We start from the raw sequence: 13,607 nt of genomic DNA, 5'->3' as shown, positions 1-13,607 counted from the left end.
AGGGGCTCCAGGAAGGGGATGGGAGCCCCTCCCCCCTCCTTTCCCTCAAGACCACAACTCCCAGGTCAGAATTCTGGTGGATGGTCGGGTCTGGCCATTGCAGCAAAGACCTGTCACTCAAAGCCCCAGTGTGGTCCTTCTCACCCGGGCTTCGGTTCCTGCCCGTGAGCCTAGCAGCCTCTGACCCCGGGCAGGTGCCCAGTGGGAAGATACCTTGACGACCCCCCCCCCGTTCATGCCCCCTTTTCCCACCTCTTTCTGAGTGGAGTCAGGCAGGGGCGAAGCGTCAGGACAAGGGTCTCGCAGACCAACCCCTCCGAGTGCATCCAGTCCCCACCCCGGCATCGGGAACTCAGCACCCTCCCCTGCTGCTGGCTGGGGCTCAGCACAGGGCTCTCTCCACTCCCTCACCACCTGCTGCTTTCACCTTGCCGGTGGGTGAGTCGGGAGAACATTACCGGGGGGGAGACGGGAGGACCCGGCCTGTCTGCACAGCCCGCCATGTGCCGTGCACCAGCTCTGAACCCGGCCTGCGTGTCAGGGCCCCAGATGGCTGTTCAGGAACCTGGGGAGAGGAAGTGCAGTTCTCCAGGGGCTGTGTGTTGCCTTAAGGAGTTTTGCCTTAATCTTGGAGACGCAGACCTGGGAACAGGTCTCACAGGGGGCTGCCATTCCTGAGCACCCTGGTGCTTTGCGCTTGCGGGCCACAGCAGACGTGGCATGTGGTGCAGCCTGCAGGGACCGGGACATTCAGGGGCTACTCCCCACGCATCCACTGCTGCCCCCGGCAACCACGGGAAGGGCCTCTCCCGACGGGATGCTGGTGGGTGCAGTGTCGGCCATGCGCCTGCTTGAGGGTCAGGTTTCTCCTGTGGAGCTGCTGCCACCAGCGTGGGCCCTGAGGAATGAGATGTGCGGAGCAGACCAGGCCCAGCAGGTCACCCCAGAGCCCCAGGGAAGAAGAGGCAGCCCCCCCGCCCCAGTGGGCTCCCCTGAGGCTGCAATAGAAGCCGTGGCTGCTCTGCACTCGGGGAGAACTCCAGTCCGGGCCCGTGAGGGTCACAGTCCACATCTCCAAGAACAAGGGTGCTCCTGTCCAGCTCCCTCTGCGTCCTCCCAGCCCCTGGCGAACGTGTCCTATGTCCTACCCACAGATCTGTGCAGCACAGGCCTGGCCTAGGACACGGAGATCTGAGCTGGCAGTGCCACAGCCAGAGCAGGAGCAGCCCCTCGGGCTGCCCCCCACCCCCCCGAACCCACGGGGGAGATGGCTGCGGGCCACTGCCGGGGAAGGGTGCCCTGTGCAACCTTTATTCTGTGAAGTAAAACTAAAAAGTCCCCGGGCCTTGTCTACTGGAAGATGATAGTTATCAAAGGCAACAACGTGTCCATTAAACTTGATATAAAGTATATATTTGAAGTGTCTGAATGCTTCCTGATGGAGAGTTTTCAAGGGCGTTTCTGGCAGCTACTGTTGGCCACCACAGAAGCTGACCTTTACCTTGAAGAAAGGCCAGGAGGGATGTGAGTATGTGGGCCGCCAGCCCCGTGACTACGCCGGTTCCGTGGGTGCCCGGCCGGCAGCCGCTCTTGGCCCAGACAGAGCCCCTTGCCTGGCTGCCCTGCGGGCCTCTTGGGGCCACCCCAGTGCCAGGTTTCATAAGCGTCCATCTGGGCTGGGAGGGAAGACACACCTCCCAGGGCCCAGGAAATGAACTTCATAGTTGCTGGCCCAGCGTTCTTGTTCGGACGGCCACCTGCTATAAAGTCGGGGTCCGTGTGCCAGGACCCTGCCCCCCCCCGCGCTCTGAGCTGTCACTTCGGGAATGGAGACCTGAGAGTTTCTTGGCAAATGTACACCTTTCCTTTAGAGTTGCTCTTGACTCATGGTGAATACCTGGGGGCCTGGGTCTCAAAGTCACCAGGGGGAACCAATTGTGCTTTATCAGTAAACAGAGTCCTCAGTTCTCAGTTTAATGTTTGCTGAAAAGCATGGGGGTAACCAGCACATGTTCTCACAGGAAACTGCCATCCTCCTCTGGTCAGAGGCGGGGAGGGGACTCTGAGCCATGCAGTTAGCTTGTGAGGGGCTGTCGGCACTGGACCCTGGCTGACAGCGCCTTCTGGAGTTTCATCGGATGCTGGGACAGCCTCCCTCGTGCCCCAGACAGACGCCGCTTCCCTGAGGAGCTGGGGGAGACCAGTCCCCTCACTTTCGGGCTACCTGCTCACCAGGAAGAACATGCCAGCCAGGAAAGACGAGCTGCTCTCCGCCCTGGTCTCTGGCCTGGACCCCAGGACCCCAGGAGGGGCTGTCTCCCAAGCCAGCTTTGGCAGGGTGTCACACAGACCGAGTCCCCAGCAGTCGGAGAGTTGGGGGTTCTGACAGGGGCGGGACTGGCACCGGGTGAGTTTGCTCAGGGCAGCGTCTCCCAGGAGTCGGCATTTCACCCACCGCTACACTGGGAACACCTGTGTTTGTGGCTGATGTTGGCGGCTGACGTTTGCAGAGGATCCGGTGCCTGGAGCTGGTGGGCAGGTAGGGACATTCCGGCTTCCCGAAGGCTCAGGTGCCCAGGGGGGTCAAGCTCTCTAGGAGCACAGAGCCAGGACAACCCAGAGGAAACAGGTGTCTAACAGTGTCTCCTGGTGGCCTTGGGGACCACGCACCCAGAGTGTGAGGATGGCTTGTCATAGGCTCCACACTGCTGGCCAGGGAAGCACGTGTTGGGTGACCTGACAGGGACACAGCAGCGGCTAAGGGAGGGACCCTCTTGGCTCAGCAAGCAGCAGCGTTGGTCTGAGGTGGCTCCATTCAAAATGAGGCTCCTGGGATGAATGGTTGGGGGCCAGGGTGGCGGGGGAAGGGGTTATCAGCCTCCCACTGAACCCGGGCCAGAGGGTTTTTTGTTAGTGAGCTCCACACACAGTAACATCACTGAGAAAATCACCCTGAACCGTGGCTGCCATGACCAGCACAAATCTCCCTCCTAGGCCTGTGGGTTGGTGGAGGTGGGTGGGGCCTTTCTCTGTGGCCCACAGTCACATTCTGCTTGGCCAGCAGCACTCAGTTGCCCTTTTAGGTGGACACGGTCACTTGAATTAGCGATACTCAAGTGACCAGACTCCCTTGCAGTGGGTATGGTGGGCAATTGAGCTGGGGATGATGATACCGAGCAGGAATGGTGTCTGGGGGCTTCTGGAAACCTCCTTGTAAACTGGGGAGTGGCCGGATGTGAAGGCCGAGCTCTGGCAGCCGCTGTGGGAGGCAGAACAGAAGCCATGGGCAGCTAGACAGAAGCATCCCCGGCTGCCAGTGACCCCACTTCGAATTTCTTCTGAGCTGGGAATGCCGGCCTCCACACTTCCTCTGCTGGACAAAAAGTACACTCTGGTCTTGTTTTAGCCACTGTTATTTTGGGTTTCTGTTTGTGCAGCTGAACCTAATCACAGGGAACACCACACAACACTGGCCATGTCTGATTACTTCCAGGCAGCCTCTCCGGCAGTGCTGCTTCGGCACCCTGCCTCGTCCCAGTGTCACAGTCCCCAGGCTGCTGTCTGGGGTGACCTGCTCCTGGCTCTGCCCCTGCTGGTTTTGTGCTCAAGAGGCAGCGCTCACGTGTGCTGGGAAGCCCACAGCACACGGCTGTGGTTCTGACTCAGTGTCCTCTGACTTTGTCCTCCTCACTCACAGGTGTCCCCTCCCCCCCCAGATAGCTTCAGGTCCCACCTTTCTGATCTTGTCAGTTGTAGAAAAGTTAACTGAGCAACCTGGTCCAACATCTCGCTGCTCACCTGTTTGAATCTGGTCAGCCACAGGCTGAACACACCAGGTAAGGGCTCCTGGGCCAGGCCTTTCTGTGCCGCAGACTGTGTCCCCCCATCACAGCCCTGGAGGGCTGCTTGTCACCCTGAGGCAGGAACAGGGACAGAATAGACGCCTGGAATAGAGACGTGCACAGGGACCGGGTTCGTGGAGGCTCTCCAGGTGGCCCCTGGGGTGGGTGTGTTACCATCCCAGCTTTGGAGACAAAGGGCCAGGAGACGGGTGCACAGCAGGTCTGTCCAACTCTACAGTCCGCCCTTGCCACCCCGCTCTGTGTGTGAGCCACTGTGGAACCCACACCAGGTGCTGCTGTTAGGTCACAGGTGCCTCTATCTCCTGTGCCCTCTGAGGGAGTATGTCACCTGCACACTCATCCCTGAAACAAACATGTGCTGTATTTTTTATTCATTGATTTTTAGAGAGAAAGGAAAGGGGAGAGACATATATATCAATTTGTTGTTCCACGTATTCATGCATTCACTGGTTGCTTCCTGCATGTGCCCTGACTGGGGATTGAACCTCCAATCCCGGTGCATTGGGACGATGCTCTAACCAACTAAGCCACCTGGTCAAGGCCAACACATGCTGTATAGAAGGCAGGTCTGGCACATTCCACAGGACTGGTGGTAGGATATCAGGGAAAAAGAAGCAAAAGGGTACTAAGAAAATCCATGTTCTCAGACTAACGTTTGCTGGAAGGTTGGGCAATCTTTCTAGACTTTTCATGTCTCGATAATTAAGCAGCTGGTTTATGAATCATTAAGGTTACCGGGCTCATGATGAGAGGACCCCCAAGGGGTTTGGAAAAAGGGAAGTTACCTTGACTTTCCAAAGGTGTGTCATCAGAGATGCAAAAAGATGACAGGATCCATTAAGGTAAAGAGTTGCCCTTGTCAGGAAAAAATGCTGGCCTGAGACATGACTAGCTGCCTTTAGTTAATAAGTTTCCATTTCAGACCATCCTATGTGGTTCCTTTGGGCTCTGGGTTTGTGAGTTGGAAGCTTCCGGAAGGAGTGGCAGAGGCAGTTCCACTGGCTGGGTCTTCCCACCAGGCTACACCACCGTAATTCCAAGCAGGTCACCAGTAATGGACATGCTCTCCATTTCACTCTCCATTTGCAACAGTGAGAATTGCGTAATGGTGTCGTTAAACATCCCAGAATTATAATTAACTGTAATTAGCCAATAAAATCTCAGTGTAGGAAGATCTTGATTAACCAGAACTGAAATAGCCGTGCTGGAACCATTTTTTTTTTTTTTTTAAGAGAAAGAGAGAAATCAAGCAGAAATAGAATCTAAAACCAAACGGTAATGCAAAATGCCAGGAGACACTCTGGGATTGGTATGTATTTAACCGGATCTAACAGTTGCCTTAGCTGTAATGCAGGACACACTCGAGTTTGGCCTGGGAGGCCCTGCTTTGGCTGGTTGGTCTCCTCTGTCCTGCCAGCCCTTGGGGATGCCAGGTGCTCGCCTCTTCCCCACCGGCCTTCCCGTTCTCACTTGCAACACCCCGCCGTAGGCCTGGCGTGATTGGTGCATCTCTGCTGTTATTGCCCTTCGTGGATACACGCTCCTGCCCAGGAGCCATTAGGACAGACATGCTTCCCACCCTCACCCCCAATACCGCAGCCCCACATATCTCAAGGAGCACGCGTGGTGACCAAAGTCTTGGGAGAGCGTGGGGGGTGGTGGTCAGGGGAGCGGAGGGGCACCGCAGAGGGCAAACCCTGGGGAGCAGCCGCACCTGTAACCCCACCCACGGGGGAAGCAATAGCACTGTAACCTCCAAGCCTCGGGAGCCACTTATTTTTCAGTCCCGAAGTGTGACAATTTCTCAATGTGATTTTTCAGTCCCTGGGCTCCAAGAGCTCACATCTGCGTTTAGGCTTCTAATGGCAGTCGCTGTCCACAAGGACACAAATTGTACTTGATTTTTAGCGCAAGGTTTTTCTGTCGCAAGGACTTCACAAGAATTACATTTTTCTAATACACACTAATACTATTCCTTGTACGTAGTTAGGGACTGTCCCCTAGGGCCTTCAGTGGCACTCGTCTTATCTCCGCGGCGAGATTTCTTCGAGCGGTTCTCTGCCAGCTGAGTCCCTGCCCCAGCCAGATGTCTAGCCGGGGCTCTGCCCGGAGCGCGGGGGCCCGGGAAGCGTTTGGGTCCCGGAACCAGCAGGTGGGCTGAGACGCTCTGGGCCAGTCGCGGGTGGGTTTAGCACGAGACCGGACCCCAGGCCCGGGCTCCAGCCCGGAGAGAGCGGTGCTGGGGGAGTGCCGGCCCCCGGATGCAGAGCCACCCTGTACCACCCGAGGCAGAGGCGGCCCCGGGAGGCCACGGTGCAGGCAGGGGCCCCGCATCCCACCGCTCTGACGGCTGGGGAGGTGCGCAGGCCAGGTGGTTGGTTAGAGGGAGCGAGCGCGACGCAAGAGGGGGCTTCCGAGCCATCGAGCCAAGCCGGAAGCCTCCGACAGTGGTCCGAGAGAGAACCGGAGGGCCCTGTTCCGTGGGGAAACCCCGACGGAGGGCGCGATTCGTAACTGCCCAGCCCAGGGGTCTCAGCCACTCAAACTCCTACGTGCCTAAAGCAGCAGCGCGATCACGCACTGCGCAGGCGCGGTGTGGCGGCCCGTGCGCACGCGCAGATCTGAGGCCGCGAGCCGACGTCGAGGGAGCCGGGTCCCCCGGCACGTCCCGCTTGTGTCCTTTTCGGGGCACCCCTTCCCAGGGGTTTTTCTGCGCCTCATCGGCGCGGCCGCCCCAAGCTGGGGCGCACACTGGAGCCGACCCACCCTCCCTGAAGTGCACTGCAGTGTGGCGCAATCACTTGTGCAGCTGTGACGCCAGCAGAAGGCGACGGGACTCTTGGTACGCTCCCCGCCCCGCCCACCCGCTTCTCTCCGCCCCTCCCCTTACGTCACCTCAGCGACAACGAGGCGATTCCAGCTCCCTTCCCGCCTAGGCCCCTCCTCTGCCCGCGCGCCTGTGGCGCCCGCGGTCCCGGGGCGCGTGCCGCGTCCTGGGGTCAGTGAGTAGTTCCGTCCTTGCGCGCGCCTGTGGGTGCCGCTCGCGCCGGAGGAATGCCCCGGGCCTCTGGCCTTCCCTTCCGTTGTTGACGTGGGCCCTCCTCCCGCTCGGGAAGCAGCGTGGCGCTGCTCTCGCCGCGCCCCACCCTCAGAGCAGTAGGATCCCTGCTAATGGCAGGTTGAGGGCCGTAAATCCCCAGTCCAGTCCTCCAGGAGCTCAGAGTCCTGCAGAGAAGCACGAGCCTGCGCCCCAAAGTAAGAGGAAAAGAGCTCTGAGGCCCTTCAGGAAAACCCCGAAGGGGCATAGCGTCCTTGGATCTGTTTCTGCGCCGCCTGCACTTTCCTCCCCCCAGCTACTGTGGGCACGTGGCTCGGTCTTTCCCGCACAGACCGGCCTCTCACCGGCTACAGCTCATCTCGACCTGGTTCATCGTGACCAGAAACCAGGGGCCCAGGATCTCCCCACTCCCTGGGTGAGCTGCGGGGCCAGGAGTCGGGGTGGGAAAGAAAGGTGTCTAAACGTGGAACTATGTGTGTTCCCTTTGTTTTTCCTGTGCCCTGTTTTCAAGCCTGTGCTTTTTATAATTCTTTGTTCCAAGTAGTTTGAGGTGTAGCAAACCAGGATTACCTTGGAGAGAGTAGGCGGACCAGGGTCAGGGGGCGTGCTTTTGAGAAGCTCTGATCTAAAAATACGTCCGGACTACCATCTCTCACCTCCTCCCCAGGGTAACTGACATACACCTGGGGGGAGAGGCTTTCAGGCTCTGCCAGCCCTCTGTTTCCCCGATTGATTTTCGTCCAGCGGCGGGAAACAGTTTCTACGATGTTGTTTGCCTCATGCTTGTGTTCTGTTGCCCTCAGTCCCTCAACATTTATTAGAGTTTTTCTGCAGGAAAGCACTATTTCTCTTCCAAAATTTAATGGTTCATTTGAGTATTTCATCATACCAGTATCGACTCAGAGACCTTTCTCTTTGTGGGCCATCATCCAATATTGTTTGTGTTCCTTTTCCCCTCAAATCATTCAGACTCTGGCCCTTGGGAGCCCTTTGAGACCCCCTGACACTCCATGAAGTCTTCAAAGCCACCCTTCTTCCTGGATAGTCGCACTACCCTGATTTCACACATGAGGAAACTGAGTCTGGGAGCTGCCGCCCCTCAGCGGGGTTCGCTCAGCCTAAGAAGATGAGGGGCCCTGGGAAGGCACGCTTCCTCCCGGTTGCTGGCTGGCATTCACAGTGGACCTGCTCGCCGGAGCCCAGCAGCCTAGTGCTCATCCTTTAAAGACACTCCTGCCTCAGGGGTCCACCTGCTCAGAGACAAGGATCCTGCGGTGTTGGTGCTCACACAGGCACTCCCTCCCAGTGAGCTCCGGGAGCTGAAAATAGCCACGTGTTTTCTGTTTTGTGCAGAAAATAGGAAATGTGCAGTTTGTTTCGTAACATTTACTATTTTTGAAAAGCTGAGGTTTTTTCCCCCCACGTGTATTCTTAACGTGTCTGTGGAGGTGTCTTTGGAGGAAAAGACAGGATGCAGGCTTCACCACGGGTCCCTTCATTGTGTGATGCAGACCCTCAGTGAGCCACCTGGGCAGGCCCTGGTGGGGCAGCTCGGCTGCTCAGAGCCTCCCCATGCACCCAGGTTGTGGGTCCGACCCCTGGTACAGGAATCAACCAGCGAATGCGTGGGTGGCTAGAGCAAGAAATCGATGTTTCTCACTCTTTCTCTCTGAAATAAGCTTAAAAACTAGAGATAAGGTACAGGGTTCTGGGAGAAGAAAGCCTGTTCCCAACATAGCCAATGGATGTACTTGACACAGATCACTCGGGCACAGGAGGAAGGAAAGCTGGCTCCTGAGGGGCCAGGGATCCGCAGCCTAGGGCAGAGGGGAGAAGTGACTGGATCGGGGTCTCTCCGCAGCCCGTTCCCTGGGCAGGGGAGGGGCGTCTGTCCCGCAGCCCCAGACTGGGAGAGGCTGGGCTCCCAGTGGTCCTGAGATGCCAGCAGGAGGCTGCAGCCCAGCTCAGCACCCACAGCTTTTTCTTCAGTGCTTACTTGTCCCTTGAATGAGAACGGCCCTGAGACACGGTGTGTGGAAGGTCTGGGGATGGTTTTCTGTTGACTTTATCAGGGAGACATTGCCTAGTAAGAGTATATATGTTTCAGGTGAACAATTCGGTAACACATCCTGTGTCTATTGTAGTGCGTATTCCCCGCCCCAGGCCCAGTCCCCTCCCATCCCCATTTACCCCCCATCTCAGCAGTGTTCGAGGGTGTTCCCTGGCCTTTCTTCTCCCTGAAAGAGTGGAAAGCTAAAAATATAAAAATAACTAACTAAAAAGAGACACAAATTGCCTGCAGCACAGGAAGCTGGGCACTGCAGGTGAACAACCAGAGCACAGAGCAGGAGGGCTGTGTGTGGGCGTGGGTGGGGCTGTGGGGGAGGCCGCCAGGGCGGGCACCCCCATCCAGATGTGCAGCCCAGACATGATGTGCGGACATGAGCAGAGCTGTCTGGGATACCGAGTAGGAGCAGGGGCTCGGGAAGTAATTGGTAGAAATATGTGGAAAGAACAATGGCGTCCAACTGTGTCAAATGAATGCACTGTCATAGAGAAACAAAGTCATTGGTGATGTGGACCACGTAATGGGGACGACCCCAATAGGGACAGCCAGGGACCAGACTCACTGGGAAGGCCACATTCCCGCTGTGGCTTTGAAACTGTCAGGGAGGCGGAGATGCACTGGCCTTGAGCAGACTGAGCCACAGATAACTCGAATTCTCCTGGGTTTTTCCCAAGACTCAAAGCAAGATTATACCTGATCTTTTAAAACCTGTGACTCAAAAGCTTATCTGGAAGAATAAGTGAACAGGAAGCCACAGTGTTTTAGGAGAATGGCGTCAAGGGCGGAGGTACTTCACTGGGAGCTGCAACCACTGGGAAGACAGCTGCAGGAAACACCTGCCTCGTGCTGGTGACAGGGGCTGGCACCAGGCACGTGCCAGGCCCCTAGGTGGCCTTGGGCCACTCAGGGCAGGAAGGTGAAGGGCTCTGGCTGGACTTGTGTGACTGTCCACCGATGATGGGCCACCCTCTGGTGGTGGCTTCTATAGGACAGACAGTGATTCGAGTCTTGCCCAGCCCGTCACCCCAGCTCGGTGCCCAGGAGTGAGGGCCCATCTCACAGGGCAGCTGAGACCAAGGGGTGCAGAGCCGTGGCCGCCTGCGCCCACAGTTCCTGAGTTGTCTGCCATGCTCCTGTGCCCCAGCCCACAGAGGCCAAGCACCCAGCTTCCAGGTGCACCCTGCTCATGACTTAGGGCCTCGGTGCCTTCAGGGTTTCTTTCGGAATTAATCAAGGTTGTCCAGCTGGGTTCCCTCTGAGGGCCGCAAGCACCAGCTGACAGCCAGACAGTGCTGCCTGGTGTCCAGGGGCTGCCCTGACCTGGGGTCTGCTAGTGAGTGGGTCCCGAACGCACTTGAATCCTCCTCGTGCACACTGACCTCACCCACCATGCTCGGTCCACATTAGTGAAAGACGAGCATTGAAGAGGCTGCTCTTCAATGATTTGTCCTTTTGCACCTTGCGGGTCACAGCTCTACAGAACTCCTTCATCGGGCAGAGCGCCCATCTCTGGCCAGTGCCGATGGCCACAGGGACCCCCGCCATCCCACCAGGAGACCAGGCAGGGAATGAACGCACGGCTTGACTGGCTTTCCGAGGTGTCCCCATCTTGCTTTGTCACGCCAGATTCAGTTTCGTGAGTGAGGCCCGGAGCCGAGAGGGGCCTTGCAGCGAACTGTTCCTGGAGAAGCACATCTGCCCTGCGCCTCCTCTGAGCACGAGAGGGGCCGTCTGTGGGAGGGTCACAGTGTCATCAAGAGCCTAGTGGTTGGGTTCAGACGTCCCTCCTCTCTGCCTTGTCCACTTTGGGGTTTTGCGCAGGACACAGGGACTTGTCTTAGCGTCCCTTCCCCAGGAGACCTGCCCCGAGGGCTCTCTATGCAGCAGGTACTGTGCTGTCCACTTGGCAGAGGAGGACAGGACGTGCCCGAGGCTGACCTGCAGGGTCCTCTTCTAAGCCACTAGACCAGGGGTGGAGGGAAGAAGGAAGGAAGGAGGAAACAAGTGATGGTGGGGATCCTGCTGCCGGAGTGACAGGCGAGGGAAGCGGAGGGGCCTCAGGGCTCTCCTGGGGTGGAGCAGGGTGAGGGTGGGAGCAGGAAGCAGGAGCCAGTCACTGATGGACCTCAGGGCCTGCGGAGCATCTGAGGGGAGACCGTGAGGCAGACACCCCAACTGCCTGAGCAGGATGCTCCTTCCCTGGGCCTGGAACCAGGCTCCAGCTCCTGAGACAAAGGTTTCGACCCAAATCTCAGGGTAAAGCTTCTGAAGTGCATTTCCGACTTGGGAGATGGAATCTGTCTGTAAAGGTCAAGAGCGCACCTGTGGGGGCCGCTGTCACACGCCCCTTGGAGGCTGGGCATCCCAGCGGAGCCCGGCCCTGCCCCCACCCTCGCCCACTCCCCTTGGCACAAACGGGGGGGCTGGCCTCTCCACCACACTCCTGGGGACAGGGCCTGACCAGGCCTGGAGCTGAGCACCGTCCTACTGACAGATCCGACTCTACCCAGCCTGTGGCGCAGACACACAGAGGTACATGCATGTACACACACACAGACACACTGAGATACATGTGTGCACACACACACACACACAGATAAACAGACACACCCCCCTCCAGCTTGAGGCCCACAGCCACCTGCCCCTGCCTTTCCAGTGAAGGGGAACAGAAAACCTGGAGTCTTAAATACACTAAAAATGCTCCAACTCTAAAATAAGAAATGCATAGCTCTGGCCGGGTAGCTCAGTTGGTTAGAGTCTCATCTCCATAGGACAAGGTTGTGGCTTTGATCCTGAGTCAGGCACATGCAAGAATCAGTTGATTCGCATAAACGAGTGGGAAACAGACCAATGACTCTCTCTTTCTGTTCACTTTCCTCTTCATCTAAAATCGATAAAAAATAAAATAAGAGGCAGATAAATTTGACTTAAAAAAAACCCAAAGCCCGTTCATCAAAATCACCTTAAAGAAGCTGAGAGAGAAGTTAAATATGAGGAGACATTCACTAAGGACACACTGACACAGGGTGAGCCTCAGGAATTTGTAACAGAATTTCCGTAAATCTGTACGAGTGAGGGAAAGGCCCCGAGCAGAAGCCGTGCAGATGTGTGTCACGTGAGGAGAGGGGGACACGCAGCGAAAGGGTGGATGTGACCTGTGTCCAGGGTACAGGCGACCTCAGAGAAACACAAGGTTCCAATCTGTTCTCCAGCCTCACACGCCCCCAGCCCCAACCAGAGGCCCCACGGGTGGGGGTGGGGGTGCTCAGGACCCAGACAGACCCTGGGATCCGCCTCCGCATGGGCTCCTTCCTGTGTCCCTGAGTGCCCTTCCCGGGACACATCCAGCTGGAGCCGGCCAGGGATGAGTCAGGGCTGTGGGTCTGAGCTGTGGGCGCCTGTGCTCCCCAACGGTGGGGGTGGGGGTGGGTGCGGGTGGGGAGGAAGTGGCTCTGAGTCAGCGTCCTGCGGAATCGTTTTCCAGGACACTGACCTCCCCGTGGCCCTGACCGAAAGCCAGACAGAGAAGGGTGTGGGCTGTGGCTTCAGACTGTCCTGTGAGCCAGGACACAGACAGACACACACAGAGGCCCACAGACCCGCAGATGTGCACAGACCGAGACAGACACACGCGCCCTCCCGTAGGCCGACCTCAGAACCCAGGCTGGGCTGGCCCGTGGCTGTGGAGCTCGGGCAGTGGTGGCACTCAACTGCCCCCTCCAGGTCCCTCGGCTCTAGATCCACCAGTCAGGGCGGGAGGGGCCCTCGAGGCCATCTTCGAGAGTGGGGCTCTGAGCAGCAGGGACGCGGGTGCAGGGCCACCAAGGGATTCGGGATTCCCCGCATAAAAGCAATGGAGTCTTCAGGTGGAGACGGCAGGAAGCAGCCTTCGGCCTGCCCACCACCCGGGGCTCGGATCACTGGCAGGGCTTTTTTGTCCACTAATCGGGAGACCAGTCTTTATGGCAAAACAGAGCCCCCAGTTCAGGGGCACTGGGCCAGAAAGCCGCGCCCATTCTGGGTGCCCCTGGAGCTCTGTGTGTGTGTGTGTTTAAGGGAAATGACCAGCTGCATCTGCATCTCCCACCCACTAAAGCCAGCCAACCCCTCCAGGCTGTTCACGAGTCCCAGTGCTGGGCCCAGGCCGACGCACAGAGCCCAGGGCCTGCCTCCTCTGGGTGTCTCTGCTCCCCGTGGCTTTGAGGGTCAGGGGACAGGGCAGCAGTGCCTCCCATGGCAGCCCGTGCATCTGCCTGAGGAAGTGTTAGAGAGGCCCCGGGCTCAGGTCTGGGAACTGGCCCCCATGTGGCCCGAGGATTTGAAGGGCAGGTGCAGGGCCCACCCAGACCCAAGGCCCCACTGCCCACAGCTCTGGGTGTACATGGTCAGTGCCTCGGTGGCTCAGGTGGAGGACGAGCAGCTGATGACTTGATGGGCTGGGTGTCCAATCTGAGGCCGTGAGAGGGACAGCAACCGGTGTGAGCAGCAGGGAAGGGGTCAGTGCAGAGTGGGCTCCAATTTTCTCAGCTTAGAACTCTTCCAGGGGCATAACAGCAACGAGCTCAACCAGAAGACACTAGCCTCTAGGGGTCACAGGAGCTGAGGCTGGAGAGCAGGG

General features: G+C 58.0%; 1 long non-coding RNA gene across 1 annotated transcript in view; it reads left to right on the top strand.

The window, feature by feature from the left end:
- The first annotated feature begins 6,463 nt into the window (after positions 1-6,463).
- The window catches only part of LOC119043753 (uncharacterized), a 70,251-nt gene continuing 63,107 nt past the window's right edge, over positions 6,464-13,607 (top strand). Inside the window, exon 1 of the long non-coding RNA XR_008390044.1 lies at positions 6,464-6,705. This is a non-coding gene — a long non-coding RNA (uncharacterized LOC119043753). The remainder of the gene's footprint in view (positions 6,706-13,607) is intronic.

This window comes from Artibeus jamaicensis, unplaced genomic scaffold, assembly GCF_021234435.1.
Source record: "Artibeus jamaicensis isolate MK-2021 breed Jamaican fruit bat unplaced genomic scaffold, CSHL_Jam_final scaffold_3151, whole genome shotgun sequence".
Lineage (NCBI taxonomy): Eukaryota > Metazoa > Chordata > Mammalia > Chiroptera > Phyllostomidae > Artibeus > Artibeus jamaicensis.
Note: the sequence above shows the minus strand (reverse complement) of the source record. Positions and strands in the feature narration are given on the sequence as shown.